This window comes from Panulirus ornatus, chromosome 69 (assembly GCF_036320965.1).
Source record: "Panulirus ornatus isolate Po-2019 chromosome 69, ASM3632096v1, whole genome shotgun sequence".
Lineage (NCBI taxonomy): Eukaryota > Metazoa > Arthropoda > Malacostraca > Decapoda > Palinuridae > Panulirus > Panulirus ornatus.
In genome coordinates, this window is record NC_092292.1 from 14,173,648 (window position 1) to 14,191,495 (window position 17,848).

A 17,848-nucleotide genomic window follows, 5' to 3' on the forward strand; every position below is an offset into this window, starting at 1 on the left:
ATGAAGGCTTAAGGTGATAGTGAAGTGAGTTGGGAGAGAGAGGAGGGAGAGGACTAGGCCTGTCTATGTTAACTCTTGAAATACCCTTTTTCATTATTCTGATTAATGGAAAAGAATAATGGGTATTTCATGTATCATGTTAAGAACATGAAAACCTGTTTCTTCTAAGGTGACTCTGGCTGGAATATGATTTCAAACAATTTCACTAGTATATACATATGAGACAGGAACCTAATAATATTTTGCTTTGACATCATTATAAAAGATACTTTGACTGAAAAAATCATACAATATCTCAAGATGTTTCATTATTAACAGAAAAGAATATTCAAAATGGCAGATTAAGAATATGATTTTTTGTGAGACATCTTTATTTTGAGAGCTTTGTATTATTATGAGAATTTGATTTATAAACCTCAAATGTTTTTCATCTTTCTGTGTATATTACTTTATGTGATATGATAAATCAAAAACATTTCACTGCATATTATGTTCAGAAGTTAATGAGTTACTGTAAAATGACTGGAAATCATTGGTGTGTAGGGAGTGTGGGTGAGTCTGCTGACATTACATTCAAGCATCTCGAAGTTGCTTCCAAATAGTAGTGCATAGGACTCTGTTAGTCTCTAGGTCGTCCATTGTGATAGCCATTGATGTGACTGCTCTCACTCATCCTGTACAATAATGATGCTTGGGGCTTTGTCCAGTCACCTACTCCCTTTTCGTCTTTCCACAGACGTCTTTTTTCAGCCTCCAGCCTTGATGATTCTGTTCTGTAAAGTTCAGTTCAATTCCCTCCCTTCCCCACTTCAGTGCTTGTCCTCTTTCTTGCATAGATCATTAAATTTCTGCCATCTCAGTCCAGGCCTGTGCAGCATCTAGGAATAGGGAAACATTAACCTGGTTAAAATCAGTAGTGGAAACACTCTATACCTATATTTTTCTAAATATCGCCCAATTCTCTCCACTAATGAACTTGATATATTATAATTCAGCCCTGCAATAATATAAACATGTGAGGCATAACCATATCCTTCACTCTATCCTGGAAACCCCACGCAAAGAACAATACAAAATCTGCCTCTTAAGAACTGGGGTTGCTGAATAGGGCCCATGATTATTTCCAGATAGGGATATTAATCGTCCCAGAGTGGAATACTACTTATATATGTGGTGTGGCTCCTTTTATTTCTTTCTGTAAGCCAGAGTGGGTTTAAAAGCCTTTTATATCTATGGCTCTGCTGCTATCACCTCTCTTCAATTTACTCTTTCTTTTTGCTGCTATACTGCTACATTGCCTCTCTTTGTTCTAACCATTCAGGCTTGGGCGCATGGGGCTTAACTGGCTGCTGCTTCCCACAGCATCTGTGTGGAGACCAGCCATACTAAGACTGACCACTATGATATCTCCATCTTTCCTTGAAGAGTAAAGCTGTGGAATTCTCCCTCTGCCCTCTTGGAATGATCTTTCAACCTTTAAGCATCAAGTCTACATATAACCAAGGTTCTCCAAATAATGTCTTCATGGAGAAGACAGTTGTTCGACTAAGGGTGAATGGTTTGTGGTGTTAGAAATGACCAGTATGGGTAAGGGAGGCCAGGTGTAGCGAGTGAGATTGGGGCTAGCGCGGGAGGCAGAGGTTGGCTGGCTTAGTAAGGAGGGTCGGACTGGTGGTCGGCCCTCGGGCAGCAGACTCCCCGCTGTGAGCTGGGGCGAACTAAGGAGCTGGCCGCACTCTACTCACCATAATTGACACTAAATGGACTTTCCTGTCGGTGCTGGTAATTGGCTATGTCTACACAGACAGCGCGAGGAAAAGATAACGTCGGTCCGGCCCGCGCCGCGCTCCCCCGAAGCCTAAGGCGTCGTTTGGCCCCCACAGTCCAGGGATTTGGCTACGCCCACTGGCCGACAAACACCCATGCTGTACCTACCAGGGTTTAGGCTACACAGAGAGCGCACCTCAAACAACTGTGAAGAGCTTCATAGTATTACTACTGAAGCAGATGGCACCACGCCATCCCGCCTCTTAAGGAGCTCCGCCAATACATAAGTTCATCCTATTTCCCACAACTTCATTGACTTTGCACAGGGTGTTGCTAACACTACCACATCTTTGATAACATTACGACGTCCTTACTAACACTACCTTGCCAACATTTCTGTTGTTTTACAAGCAGATCCTCAGTCTCACAACATTAGCACCACTCTTCGTCCAGCAACACTAGCACAGCCTCATGGATCTTCTCATATCATCATGAATACTCACAGATATGCATACGGCCTCAATGCCTCACCTTACCATGAGAAAGTCTTCAGTGCCTCTCCTGATGCCGTAACAGCAAACCGGAAAACCCTGGCTCTTCTACGTAGACCTCAACGTTACCCCTCCGAAATCGCCCCTCCAGGAGTGTTCATTGGACGTCAACGTAATCATCATTACTCTCACAGCCCTTCCAGAGGAGCCTCCCGCAGTACCACCAACATTCCCATAATCTCATAAGCACTCCAGTATAATCGTCACTGTTCCCATGGCGTCACCAACTCCATTTGTAGTCTTACTAACACTTCCAAAATCTCACAATAATAATCAACACTTCTTGTGACCTCACCAGCAATCCCACAGCTTCATTCAATCGTCACCAATGACCTCTTCAGCTTCGCCAACATTCACTCCTGCTTCAACAACACTGACTCCTCCAGTTTCGCCAACACTCACTCCTTCAGTATTACTGCCACTGACCCCTTCAACTCCACCAGCACTCACTCTTTCAACTTTCCCAACACCTCTTCATCATTACCAACGTCCTTCCATCGTCAGCGGCACGCCAACAGCTTCAGCAACACACAGCAGCTCCCTCAGCACCCAACAGTTTCACCAACACATTCACAACTCCATTATCACATTCACCTCCTCACCAGACCCAAAAATTCCTACCGTTTAAACACTACGAGAGTCATAATGTCAGTCACATCCGCACCAACACTTCCCCGTCCTCACCAACACTTCAACAACCTCTCCAACAACAGCATATCCTCATCAACAGCGGGAGAAGTCGTCAGGTACGGCTTAATTCCCTAATATGCGTTTTATTACAGAAGATGATTTATGCGGCAAGTAATGGCGCATAAAGCCCTTCTCCTGGAGCACGACACTAACCTCCGACGGGCCAGGCAGGCCAGGCGGGGCACCAACGCCTTATATGAAGCCGCCGCGACCTCTACCAGGGGCCTTCGTATGGTTGCAACACAAGCATGGGCCTCACCCACCTCCTCTGCCTTGCCACCGTCCGCCCACGGGTGGAGTCCCACTATAGCGAGCCTCATCACGTCCTGTCAATATGTTGGCTAAAGTAAAGACTTGAATACTTGCTCTCGATTGTGACCATCATCCAGCTTGCGTTGACGTATGTATGTAACATGGAAACACGGAGTTAACAAGAGTGCTCCGACGTGCACTGGAGAAGGAATCCACTGTAAGGTTGTGCTGATGTCTGCAGGTATGGTTAATTGGATGACTGATTTTGTTTTCCCAAAGTAACGCGGCTTATTGCATCATTTTCTGGTTGTTAGAATAGATGACTGTAGACGCCATTAAGACGTCAAGGCAGGAAAAGTGACATTATCTATCTTACGTCGTATGAAAACATCATTGACTGTGAATAACTGCTTATTAACTTAGAATATTCTCGTTCCGAATATCTCCTAAACTGTTCAGGCACTATTTGCCAAAAAAGGAAGTTGTTCGTTAAGAATAAGAGAGAAAATGCCAAGAATGATTTCATAAGATTAAGAAAAGGGGAATGTGATTCGTGTTTCCCTACAATTTGCAAGGAAGCTGGAGGACTTAGAAATAACAATATTATATTGAAAAATTTGTTAAGTCGAATGCATGGACTCGCCCAGGTTTGGGTCTATATGGGTTCGAATTGTAGACGCGGCATCGGTGTGCAGCTGACCCAGCTGTTCATCCCTCCCTTAGGGTTGATCTATAAACTGGTTACCGTCATACTGAGTCTTGTTAATGAATGAATACGTTTCCAGAAGACGCGGAAGTCTCGAAATCTATTTGTTTGCCTTCAAGTTTTTAAGTAAGGAGCTCCGCTGGACAACAACAGCCCTTCCGGTATTCCATGGTACCTCCGCGCTACCACCACCACTTCCATCACCAGCATCCACCAACGCCACCTCCATCCCCAAGCCCTTGGAACAAGCCCAAGCCTAGGGAAGACCGGGGCAGCCGTGGGTCAGTCTTCGTCTCGGAGCAAAAATTCATTTGGTTCTGTGGAAGATAATTATAACCCGCAGTTGATTTAAGGCGGAATCCTAATCACCTGCGAGAATATAAATCACCCTAAACTCTCCCGCCGTCGAAGATCTCACTCAAGATGGGGTCCTCTTGGCTCTCCCACGACTACAATGATGAGAGATAAGCCACTGTTAAATCTTACAGTATACTAGCCTACAATATAAATATATATATATATATATATATATATATATATATATATATATATATATATATATATATATATATATATATATATATATATGGCAACGTGGTTAAAAGTGGTATTTTGAGTAATGCCAGTCAGGCTAATGGATTATAAACTTGAAAGGAATGACTTTGAAAGAACCGATGAAATAAGCGAGTAAGAAGTACCTGAGGGTAATGAGTACAGGAGGGTATGGAAGATGAAAGTGAGTGGAAGGTGAGCAATAAGACCTGTACCTTTAGAGAGGAATTTTAAGAGTGAATGTGGTTGGTGGAGACCCACCTCCCTAATTTCGGCAGCAGGGTTACATGTAAGGAACATAACAAGGTTTTTATAAACGATAAACAACTGAATACGTATTCATTAAGGCAAAGGGGTCTTTATACTTGATGCCAGACATTGTCAAAAGCTTTTGAGAGGAGAGACATGACTTGTAGCCAGGGTGTGAAACGCATAGTGTGTATCATAGTTCAACACATCCGACGTGATGGAGATATTAACAATATTTTTCATATCTTTGAAAATGATTGAAGGATAAGACTTCGACGTTTAATCTGGTGGCGAAGGCTGAGCCTGTAATGAGTATAGGATGCACTCGTATATTTGAAGAATTCTAGGGGATGGAGAAGGGAGTAGTAGAAAGGGAAAGTCTGGAAATATTACAAAAAGTTGAGGCCACTTCTGTGGCATGTATCCTTCATAACTAAAGGAACAGTACTATCTTAGCCTTAAAACTCACATGGGAATAAGGTGCTGGGTAGCACATGATACAGATACAAAATTTAGGGCAGGCGTTAAGGGAAGTCAGGTAGGTGTTAAGGAGAGGGATAGTTGCCTAAATCAAGGGGTTGAGTTTTATCTTCCGTTTTCTTAAATAAGGAAATGAGGAGAATTGCCTTGCCTTGAGCTGTAACTGCAGTGGCTAGGGCCATGACGTGAGGAATGTGGTGGGGCAAGGTAAGGGTAAAACTAATTGGTTTAAGGAACGGAAAAATTGGTTTCTGCCGGAGTGTGTGTACGTGCCTGTGGTGTGTGTGTGTGTGTTTGCGTGCGCATGCATTTCCTCCTTTTGGGTGAGTAATGAAGAGAAAGAGCGACCAGAAATATTTTACGGGCTCGTCGAGCGGTTGTGTTAAGCTTGTGGTTATAAGCAACAATTCATCTTAGTTTCCCCTCAGGGTCAGAATGAGCTGGGTGTTTAACCTGACGAGTATTATCGCTACTGAAGTCTTCAATGAATGAATTTATGGACAAAGCTTAGTTAGGAGAGAAAGCGCGTTCAGGTTGGGCAAAGAGAGAAGATAGAGACGACTAGGATTGGCGTGAGGGAATTTGACAGGAAACAACTTAAATTTCGCTCCTTATCTATTTATCTTTCTATTAAATATCTATTTAAGTATGAGATGGCTTGAACTGGATCAAAGTATGGCCTAGTGACCCAGGAAAGGTTGGTCGGTTAACGCCTTTGATATTTACAATCACCCCACACTAACTTCCAGGGTGTGGTGCACACACATTCCATGTTGGGTCAGAACCCATGTATATATATATGGACAGTAAAGTAGTATATGGGAAAAGCTACAGAGGTCGACTGAAGGGAGCCTAGGGCTTCAATATATAGACACCAGGGGTGGAGAGATTTAGCATGAGGGTGTGGTTGAACTGGAAGGGTTGATGTTAACAGCTTTTAAAAAACACCTCCGTGTAAATAGAATCAGGGACGAACATGTGAATGGGGGAGTAGAAAAGACATGTCATTTCACGATTAGCTGAGTAGACATCAAGTGGAAATGAACTGATGTCTGAGGCATACAGTGACAGTACCAAGTACTCCAGCGGAGTGTGTTTGTATATGTGTCGGAATCCAGGTCCAAGTCTCAAGTAACGACTACCAATACTGACTGTGTGGGATTGGAAGACATCATTTAATCAAGGTACCGAACAGAGGATGATGAATTACTGATGATGGACGGTAGTTCATGGACGTCGAGCCAGCTGAGCTCGATATCCTAACCTATCTTAATACCAGAACCACAGTGACCGACACAGGTTTTACGGGCATTTTCAAAACGATGTCGCATGAATCGTAGTAAAGACATGAGTGAAACACCAGTTATTCAAAACATAGCAATGATCACACAGACAATATTGATTTTCCACCACTTCCATCGCTGTCACCCACCCTCAGAGGCCACCATCACCCTCAGATGCTATCACCACAAACACCATTTGTGACATAGGTATCAACACCATCCGATAATCACCACCAGCTTCATCATCTTCTTCAACAACAACACGATCGCTGGCGCCACCATCACCAGCAGTGCTAGGACTGTGAGTGAAACTGCTGTCATCGCCAACATAGAACATCTCTACCAGTCTCCAACACTCCCCTCTCCCCAACAGAGCGACACAGCTACCTGTGCATCCACCAATCTGACAATCATCATCGCTAAAGCAGTACGACCTCTGCTGTCACGACCTCTACCACAATTACCAGAGCTCCAAGCACCGCTGTCACCACTAGTAGCCTCCACAAGTCTACCACCCTCCCTCATCACCACGGTAGATTCCAGCTACTACTACTACTTCTTCTACTACTACTACTACAACTATTCTTTCTGCCATTACAACTACTTACTACTGCTTTTACTATTAATAACGATACTTCTATGTACTTCTATGTACTTCTAATACTACTACTACTACTACTATTACTATTACTTCTACTACCACTACTTTTACTACTTCTACTTACTGTTACTTTTACAACTACTGCTACTACTTATTGAAACTTTTATTACTACTACTACTTGCTGTCACTACTGTTACTTCTTCCTCTGCTACTATTACTACTACAACTACTACTACTACTACCAATACCTCTCAATAACTATTACAACTATTTCCACCTCTGATACTACTAACCACTACCACGACCACTACCACCACCATCGCTACCACCAGACAAGGCCAGAGGCACGATCCAAGACCCTTCCCCTAACTAATTAATCTGGCCAGTAGTCAGGTGATGAAGGTAATTAATAAAGTTTGTTGGGCCAGGCCCGGTAGCTGAGTGATTAAGACATGTCAGGCACGCGGCCCTCACCGCCTGCGGAGGGGGTTGGGTTGGGTGGGGGATGGTGGTAGATAACCACTAGCTCTCCCCTGTCAGTTGCTGGTAGTCGTGGTAGTAGCGGTTTGATGGCGATAGTGGTTGTTGGGGTTGTAGTAGTAGTAGTAGTAGTGGTGGTAGTGGTGGTGGTAGGTAGGTTGTAATTATAATCCAGATCTATTAACAGCTTAACCCTATATCTGAGGCCACAGGCCTGTAAGATCCAATCCCCCACTCCCTCAGGACCGCCCGTCTTATTTTCTATAAAGGGATTATCTACAAAGCATGATACATTTGGATCGTCTTTCCTACCTTAACATATTCAGTTTCTTAAACCACGTTTGAAAAGTCAGCTTAGCAGATGAGAAATTAACCTGTCAGGCTCATCAGCATGATCTTTTGGTTCGATGTAGTCCCCTTTAACATAATCTTTTGGTTTTATGTGGTCCCCTTTTAACATAATCTTTTGATTCGATGTAGTCCCCTTTTAACATAATCTTTTGGTTTTATGTGGTCCCCCTTTTAACATAATCTTTTGGTTCGATGTAGTCCCCTTTTAACATAATCTTTTCGTTGGATGTAGTCCCCTTTTAACATAATCTTTTGGTTCGATGTAGTCCCCTTTTAACATAATCTTTTGGTTCGATGTAGTCCCCTTTTAACATAATCTTTTGGTTGGATGTAGTCCCCTTTTAGCATAATCTTTTGGATCTATGTAATCCCCCTTTTTATCTAAAAGCAGGACGTCCTTTTCTGGACTCTGTTCTCGTGGCCATTCCCACATATTCTGCTGCTATATTCTCTTGTACAGAGGATAGATGATTTAAGATTAATGATACACGCTATTGCTTCAAGTATCTAGCTCTTTACGTACGTTTATCACTGTGAGAAACCATAGTGTTTGTTTACCTTTGGACACAGGAAGTGTATGTGTTATGTATCGTCCTCAATTCTACGTTACGTATTTTTCAACGCACGTATCATTTCCTTTGCTTTGCGTGTAATGGGTATCACTTTTGTGTCACTAACTTTAAATCTGTCAGGAGACATCTGAGCAAACTCGGGTGGCCTATGTAGCTGAGGGTGTGGGTGAAATCAGACATGGAGTGTATGCTACCAAAAGAGGCAGGGTTTGAGGCTACAGCCAGCCGTCTGAGAGGATCATGGCAGTAGTACAGTCATGGCCAAAGTCGTTCCCTACCGTAGCACACAACCAGCCACGAATACCACACATACTCAACCCTTAATACACGAATCAACATGAACAACACCGACCAATAACAAGCATCGTCCTGTAGTACAACATTTACGGCCATACCATCAGCGAGGGACATGTCCACAAACCACGGACATAAAGAAGTAAGGACGAGGGTCGTACGTACGTATATGACGAACACATTTCGGACTTCTACCTCTATAAGACGTACTCACTCGTCTGACCTCTTAATGTTCTCTGAGGTATTCCGTGCGAGAGGGTGTTTAAGGCGTAGGTGCTACTTAGCAAGTCTAATTATGAGGTAATTATCATCCCAGGGTAATCTAGGCAAGTCCGTGACAGCTCAGGCGTTTGGAGAGGCAGAGCAAACATTAGTCGCTAGTCCCTCCAGTCAGGCGGCTCTGACCTCACACAAATGAGTGTGTGTGTGTAAACTTTTCACACACACACACACACACACGCACACGCACGGTACATACATATACAAAGCTAAGAGACGGGGCAACACGGGTGTAAAACCCTCTCCCCCTAACACACAATTAATAATAACATGTAACACACACACACACACACACACACACACACACATATATATAATGCAAAAATCATATGGAATGATTTACTAATTGATTGAAAGCACCGTCATGACTAACATTACGAACGGAATTGATTAAAACTGTCTCGTGTTCACGACTGTCATTATTTGCGCCTCGTTAAGCACGGGGAAAGTAAACAGAGGCGTTTCTCTATAAACCATCTGTACACCTTGTTCTACTCTTACATCATTGATTCCCCTGAGTTTCTGATCTGATCTCTCCCACTATCACAGACTGGCTCCATCAAGACCCACTGCTCTGTTGCTGCCTGAATTCCTTTGTGTTGTCGACCACGTAGATATGAATGTTTGAAGAAGAGCTCGAGTTAGATTTCCCTCTGGAGATGAGTGGAGAAACGATGACCCAGTGTGACTCATTTGATTCTAGTCATGAGCATCATGTTCTTTATGTGCGTCTATACACATTTCACCTTTATGTATTTTAACCATCCCTCCGCATTCACGAGAGGGGATGCCTCACGTTATCAGATCTACATAGCAATAACTTCTTTCTCTAATGGTTCGTTCATTTCTAAGACGCTCAGTAATAGCTCTCGTGCGGACATTAAGAAGATGATGAACTGGCTGGCAGGAGGACGTCATTAGATGAAATGGACAGCAAAATTTCTGGTGTTAACCTCTTGAGTACAAGTACAACCCTTGAGCACGACGGTCCGACCCCTGAGCACGACAGTGCGACCCTTGAGCACGACAGTGCGACCCTTGAGCACGACGGTGCGACCCTTGAGTACGACGGTGCGGCCCTTGAGCACGACGGTGCGACCCTTGAGCACGACGATACGACGACCCTTGAGCACGACGGTACGACCCTTGGGTGTGATGGGAAACGCCACAAGGCGTCAGCTCGAAGGCCACGTTGTCGTACCCATGGTGTCGTGGCGTCAAGCTCAAAGGGCCGTACACTCAAGGATTACACCGTCCTGCTGGAGAGAGGGTGAGTGATGAAGCGAAAAACCAGACCTCCTCATCGTCTTGAATGTTTAAGACTCGACCCTCGAGCACCTGCAAGGGAGCGGAAAAGATTTATGGCCGAGGACTCTCTGTGGCAAGACACGAGCCTTGTCTCAGTCGAGGAATCGAAACGGTAGCTGATGGCGAGAAGCGAAAGGCACGTTCTTGAACCACTATCTTGTATGTTTGCCGCACCTCCTATCGTCATGTGTGATCTGGTTGTCCCTCTAAGACTGTCACCTGCAAGTACCAAGCTGCAAGGGGCTGTGAGTCACAGTGTGTTGGGTGTCAAACACACACACACACACATCAATGTTGAACGCAGGTGTTCCAGAGAATCTCTTACACGAAGAGATGAGTCTATTAGCAGGTCGAGGGCTTCTTAACACTCAGTATACTGGTCCCGCAAGTGTCTCATGTATATGGAGGAACAAAAAAGGCCCTTCCTAGCCCAGAACCTAGACATTCTGGTAATCTCCTGTGTGCGGAAAAGCAATTATATGCATGAGTTTCAAACTGCGTGATGATTATCACACCCAAAATTGCTAGTCAAAGCTTGCCATCTTTTGCAAAGCTGATTAGCTAATTATGAGTTACCAAGTTTTATTACCAAAATTTCCGTTCTCTCGTAGGATTTTTGTCGAGTGTAAATATTTAGTTGGTTTTACAGCGTACAATTTGGCTCCATGACACAAGGGAGTTTAGCAAAAGGGAGGAATTAGTTGGCTTGAGTTCACCAAGGGAGGGTCTCGCTTACATCTTTACACCTGCTTGATTTTAGAACATGTTTGAGTATCATTCCTGATTTTTTTTATTAGGGGCTGTAGGTATTCTGGGGTACGCAGTGTTATATAACTAGGAACATATCCTCAATCTGAGGCACTTATTCTACGCGTTTGTTGTTCGATAATGTTCTTCAGTGTGACACAAGGCGTCACAGAATGTTGACTGGAATTGAGTTTATCCATTGGACATTATTAGATGCTGGTTATTGATCGTTGGATCTAATCCATCTGCCATTGGATCTTTGTCATTCAACGCTGTTGTGTCTCTTCAACGATAAAGATATATTGTTCATTCAATGCCGATTCATGTCCTATTCAACGTTAGATCTTCTTCGCTCAACGTTGGCCCCTCGTTTATTCAATGCTGTATCTCGTCTACTCAACACTGGGTCGTTCCCTTTCAACGCTGGATCTGTTTTATCCATTCAACACTGGATCTGTTTCTATCAAACGATGGCTCTCGTGTATTCAACACGGGAGTTTATCCTACCACAGGTGGGACAAGTCTATTCAACTCTAAATATTGTCTATTCAATAGACCCATTCAACGCATTTACTCACCATTTTAGACTGGATCACAAGCATCTTGTTTTTGGATCGTCGTAACAAATTTACGTGATTCATTCTATCCGTGTGGTTTGTAATTGTGTGGCTAGTGGTATCTGGACTCTCTCTTCTCGTAACTTATTTCATTATCCGGATAAATATTCATTACTTTATAGTTTCGTTAACCATTTATCATTGATGGCTACAGTAGCCTTACTTCACGAGTTATACATCAATAAACTGATTGATTATAATGTTACGATGTGTCATCATTTCTGATAAGTTGTCAGTGTGAAAGTTCGTCATTTACTACAGCCATAGTTGCAACATACAGGTAATGATAAATGAGTGTATTCATCATTTACTACAAAGAGTTCCTCATACTAAATCAGGTGCAAGCAGCAGATTATTCCATGTTGGGTTAAAGTGAATTTATCTTAAGAAAGGCTCGTCATCTCAACCCGGATTTATCAAAATACGAAGGCCATGAATGAAGCATCGGTGATCTCTTATAAGCAGGTGTCTGATTCTAAGTTAGATCATCATTATTAGATGTCTGACACACACACACACACACACACACACACACACACACACATAACCACACTGACGTACATCAAGTTATAAGATCAGACGAGCTAATATAATGCATATATGCCTCATACTTATATGTTCAGAACTTACAGGGGTTATTCTTTTTCAAAGAGAGAGAGAGAGAGAGAGAGAGAGAGAGAGAGAGAGAGAGAGAGAGAGAGAGAGAGAGAGAGGTGAACCAACAGACACACACACACACACACACACACACACACACACACACACACACACACACACACACACTTGCTCTCTCAAAGGCAACGCACCGACTTTACCCTCACCTTCCTGACTTGACAAAAAAAGAGTCCGCAAAATATGCATACTCCGACCGCCAACTATGGCACTTTATGCCTGAGCTAATGAAGTAAACACCTCAACACACTAACTAAAAGCAAATATATATGTTCTTAAACGGTAGTACGTCTGTCGTAAATCAGCCCCTCATTAAGAAGATCCGAGGGGAGTTGAGTGCTTCCCTCTCCGCTCGTGTGAACTACTACTACTACTACTACTACTACCCTCTTTCTCCCCTCTCCCCCAAGCTGGGTTGTTGTCGTGCATGCCTCTTGACTAAGGCCCATTTTTGCTGGCGTGTCTCTCCACCACTCTTGGATTCTCTTTACCGTTTAGGGTCACCACCCTCCACCACCGAAAGCCATTCTCCATCAGTAGTGGACCGTCTCCATCAATTGTCGCACCTCCTTCCTTTACCACAGGTCTCCTCCATACTCTTAGTCTCTCTCTCTCTCTCCACCCCTAATGGTTCCTCTCCACCAAGGCTAGTCCTTCACCACCACTACTACTACTGGTCCCTCTTTACCACTAGTGGCCCCCTCTCCACCACTTGTGGTCCCTCTCCACCACTATCAATCCTTCTTAACCATCAGTAGTCCTCCCCAGTGTTGGCCAGTATCGTTGTCATTACAGATCCCACGCCAATGTGTGGGGACCTCTCCACGTTACCTCATACTGTGGCTCCCCATATCGTTCCTCACCCCATGCCACCAGTTCCTCTGCCTTCCATCACCATCTGTCCCTTTTTCTTTATTTCTAACTCCCTCTGCCACAGCTGGTTCCTTAATCATATATGGATTAATTCTTTCCTTTTTCATTCGTCTGCTTAAGATGGAGTGCAAAGTTCGTAGGTTTATTTCCGATCTGGGGGGGCACTGATTTGACGACACGTATTGACCCGTCAGGGTTCTGGATGAGACAAATCCAGGATTTCCCATTTTTTGGACGAGAAGTTTTTGGTAATACTTCGTTTCTAATGGCGTACCATACACCAGCTTTGGTCCTGTTTAACACTTAGGCACTGATAGACTTGAAAAAATGCAAAATGTTGCCTTAAGAAATGTATTTGGCTGTCCTAGGGCCACTAAAGCAGTCAGTATACTGAGAGAGGTGAGTATGTGTGACGTTAGAATCAGAATAGCTGAAACTAGCCTCAGTGCAATAACAAGATCTGAGTGTGTCATTTTTCCTGGTATGGGCACAAGGTATTGTGGATTCCTTCTTCTTGACTTATCATGGTAGCATTAGAGGGTTTGAGTGCTAGATATTATAGATATCTTAATGCAGGAGGAGGCTTAAGTGATTCTTTAAGTTGGATGTGAGGGAATCCTTCGGGAGAGACAGAAATAAAAAACTTTTAGGAATTTCCTCTCTTGCTGATTTAGCGGGATTTTGGGCATTCCCTTGGGAAGGTACTGGGGTAGAGGCTCCTGCTCACATGCACTGCCTTGCTCACATTAGACTTACAGAGACTCAAACAGTCGTCTCACAAGAATAGAGACGACCTTCAGTAAACTCCAGGCAACAAGGAGGTGGAATGTGAGACGCAGATGACTGGCAACATCTCATCTCTTGACCAGCAACGTCTCATCTCATGTGGTGTTGTGTGTTTTCACAGTCTTGCTCCACCTCTTCTTCTTCCTCCTCCTCCTCCTCCCTATGCCAGGCCTTTACCAACCCCCCTCCCTTCTCCCTTCTCTTGCTCCTTCTACAGGAGACAAAATGATATACCCTGAAAGTTGGTTGGCAGGAACCTACAGTAATCGAGTGTGCATAGACTGGAGGTACGTGGAACAACCCTCAGGCTGTCGAAGATGGAAAAAGCTAAATTGGATAAAGCAATGAGAGAGAGAGAGAGAGAGAGAGAGAGAGAGAGAGAGAGAGAGAGAGAGAGAGAGAGAGAGAGAACGAGGACGAAAGATACGGTGACTGTAAATGACATTTTGGTAACTGGCCATTAAAACTTCATTGTTTCTTTTTAACCTTTATTCACTCTGTGGTCAGAGGGAGGCGGGGGGGATGTCCACCCTCCTCCTCCTCCTCCCCCTCCCTTTGCAGTGGAGCCAGCACACCTGTCCGCCACACACTTTACCCACACTTAAAACGCAATTGACGCACCGGGTAAAGTGTTGGGGGGAGAGGAGAGGGGTGAGAGTGGGAGGAGTGTGGTGTGGTGTGGGGGGGCCGGGGTCTTAAAGCTTCCGCCACCCCGACTGTGGTAGTCGTAATGGACAGTCTCGCCACAAATGTGATGCAAATGACCCGTGAATATACTTACGTAGCGAAGGTGTGTGTGTGTGTGTGTGTGTGTGTGTGTGTGTGTGTGTGTGTGTGTGTGTGTGTGCTTGCATATCCAGGCATAATTACGCAAGACTCTCCAGCCATCTCCTAGATCTCATCCGACAGCCCGGGGAAGGAGCAACGGCATCAGCATTCGCTACCGTCACCCCATCTAGCTGGCATCTGAGATCCCTCTTCCCCGGGTTGCAGGTCGGTCACCGCCACCATCTGGTTGGCGTCTGAGATCCCTCTTCCCCGGGTTGCAGGTCGGTAACACATCCCCTATCGAACCTATAGATGATCGTAAGAATCTCTACAGCCATTTGAAACATTGCCAATAACCAGTATACCATACATTAACCTCCATCTATATATTCATGTAAAGAATGTCTGTTTAACTCCTATGATTATCCATAATTACCTTTTAATTGTGGAACGCATATTTTTTTTCAATGTTTCTCAAGCTTTAGCTGCAGCTAATTCTAATACCCTTTAATTATATGTTCACATAACATGAAAATGCGATAACATACGCAAAAAACATCTACCATCTCAATGCCTCGCTACCTATAATGAAATCACCTTAAATGGGATAAGAACGTATGAAATCACTTATCCACACATATATAAAAAAGAATCGCATCGTATTTCTCAGTGTACGGGAGTAAAACCCTAACAAGATCCCGCTGGCGTTGTGGTGCAGATCCTTTGCCAGTTATTATAAACAAACAGAGGCCTTAATAGACAGCTAGAGAGGCAAACACGTTTGGTGCCTCCTGAAAGTGGGTGACAGTAATGAGAAAAGAGAGAGAGAGAGAGAGAGAGAGAGAGAGAGAGAGAGAGAGAGAGAGAGAGAGAGAGAGAGAGAGAGAGAGAGACCATGAAGAACTGATCGTCACGATGAAGTCAACTCTCTGCCAGTCATGTGACCCCCAGTCAGGTCAAGGTTATTGCTGGTGTCCAGGTCACCTTGCAAGACATGAACGTCACCAAAGGTTTGCCTGGCAAACGTAAGAAAATGGTTGATTCAGGATGATGAAGGATGAATTGGTTAACAATTAAAGTAACGAAATTACTACTACTCCTACAATTATTATTATTATTATTATCATTATTATTATTATTATTATCATTATTATTATCATTATTATCATTATATTATTATTATTATTATCATTATTATTATTATTATTATTATCATTATCATTATTATTATTATTATTATTATTATTATCATTATCATTATTATTATTATCATTATTATTATTATCACTATCGTTGCCGACAGGAGAATGTCTGTGGTGTAGCAGTTAGCGTTCCTGATCGTGACGCATTGACGGGCCGGCCAGGGTCGAGGGCAGAGGTTCGAATCCTGGTTGCAGCATTTGGTCCACAGTCAACCCAGCTGTTCATCCACCCTTAGGGTATATATATATATATATATTCTCTTTAGTTCCTTGAGTTCCTCGTTCGCACAGGCGAGCACGTCTATCCTCACGTAAGCTGAGCTCAGCAGGTGTTCGAGTGACGTTGTGGGTGTGTTTGTCTGTGATCCTCGTGTTATAGGGTCGTTCAAAGGTCATATGGTAGTGGTCAAAGGTCATATGGTCGGGCTCAAGGGTCATAAGGTCTGTTCAGGGGTCATAAGGTAGAGGTCAAGGGTCATGCAGTCATGCTCAAGGGTCATAAGGTCATGCTCAGAGGTCATGCGGTTGTACTCACTCAAGGGTCATACGGTAGTGTTTAAGGATCATACGGTAGTACTCAAGGGTCGTGGTTCGTACCCAAGCCTCTGGTACGAAAGGTCCAGACCAGATGAGCTGGCGTTAAGTGTGGGTACACGGAGAAAAACAGGCCAGGTCACAGGAGGACGCAGGCCAAATAAGACCACAGAGAAAGGCAGGCTAGAGTAGGCCACAAGGGAAGGCAAGTCAGGCTAGGCCACAGAAGTATGCAGGCCTGGTCAGGCTAGGCCACAGAAATAGGCAGGCCTGGTCAGGCTAGGCCACAGAAATAGGCAGGCCTGGTCAGGCTAGGCCACAAATATAGGCAGGCCTAGTCAGGCTAAGCCACAGTGAGAGACATGCCAGGCTAAGTCACAGGCCTAGGCAACAGAGTCAGGCTAGGCCACAGATATAGGCAGGCCTGGTCAGGCTAGGCCACAGAGAGAGATATGCCAGGCTAGGCCACAGAGTAAGTCAGGCTAGGCTACAAGAGGTAGGCAGGCCTGGCCAAGCTAGGCCACAGTGGGTAGTAAGGCCAGACTACGCCACAGTGGGGGGAGACCAGGCCAGACATGGCTAGTGACAGGCCGCTATAAAAGTCGTGGGCGAGTGTAACACTGACAGCCAAATGAGGCTCCTCACTCTCGCCTTTTTTTTATCTATCTTCGTCACACCCACGGGACCCGCTCTTTCTGTCCCTCTGCCTGTCTGTCTGTCTGTTTTTCTGCCCGTTTGCCTGTCTATGTGCTTCTGTTTGTCTTTTTTTAGTGTTTCTATCTATCTGCCTGTCTATGTCTCTATCTATCTTGTTCTGCACGGTGAGGGAGTTCTATACTCGTGTACACTTATTGCTACCACGCAGCTTTCTAAGACTGTACTGTCCACACACACGCTCTCATAACTCAGTGTGGTGTATAACTTCTCTTCATCATTTCTAACATGTTTCTTAAAAGTTATTCACATGTTGTGGCCTCTGGTTGTTCTATCACTGCGTCAGGATCATTATCATTATTATCTTTATCATTATCAATATCATTATTAGCATTACATTACTAATATGTGTATCATCATCTATATAGATATTATCAATTATCAATATTATCATGATTATCTTTTAGTCATCATTACTACATTATCATTAAAGATATCATTATCATTGTCATTATCTTTATTGTTATCATTATCCTTATTATTTCTTATAGTAGTAGAAGTAGTGGTATTTCTATTATC

The 17,848-nt window shown here is 43.9% G+C and overlaps 1 long non-coding RNA gene across 1 annotated transcript in view; it reads right to left on the bottom strand.

The window, feature by feature from the left end:
* Positions 1-368: 368 nt before the first annotated feature.
* Positions 369-17,848, bottom strand: part of LOC139747667 (uncharacterized) — a 50,024-nt gene continuing 32,544 nt past the window's right edge. Inside the window, exon 3 of the long non-coding RNA XR_011712435.1 lies at positions 369-878. This is a non-coding gene — a long non-coding RNA (uncharacterized lncRNA). The remainder of the gene's footprint in view (positions 879-17,848) is intronic.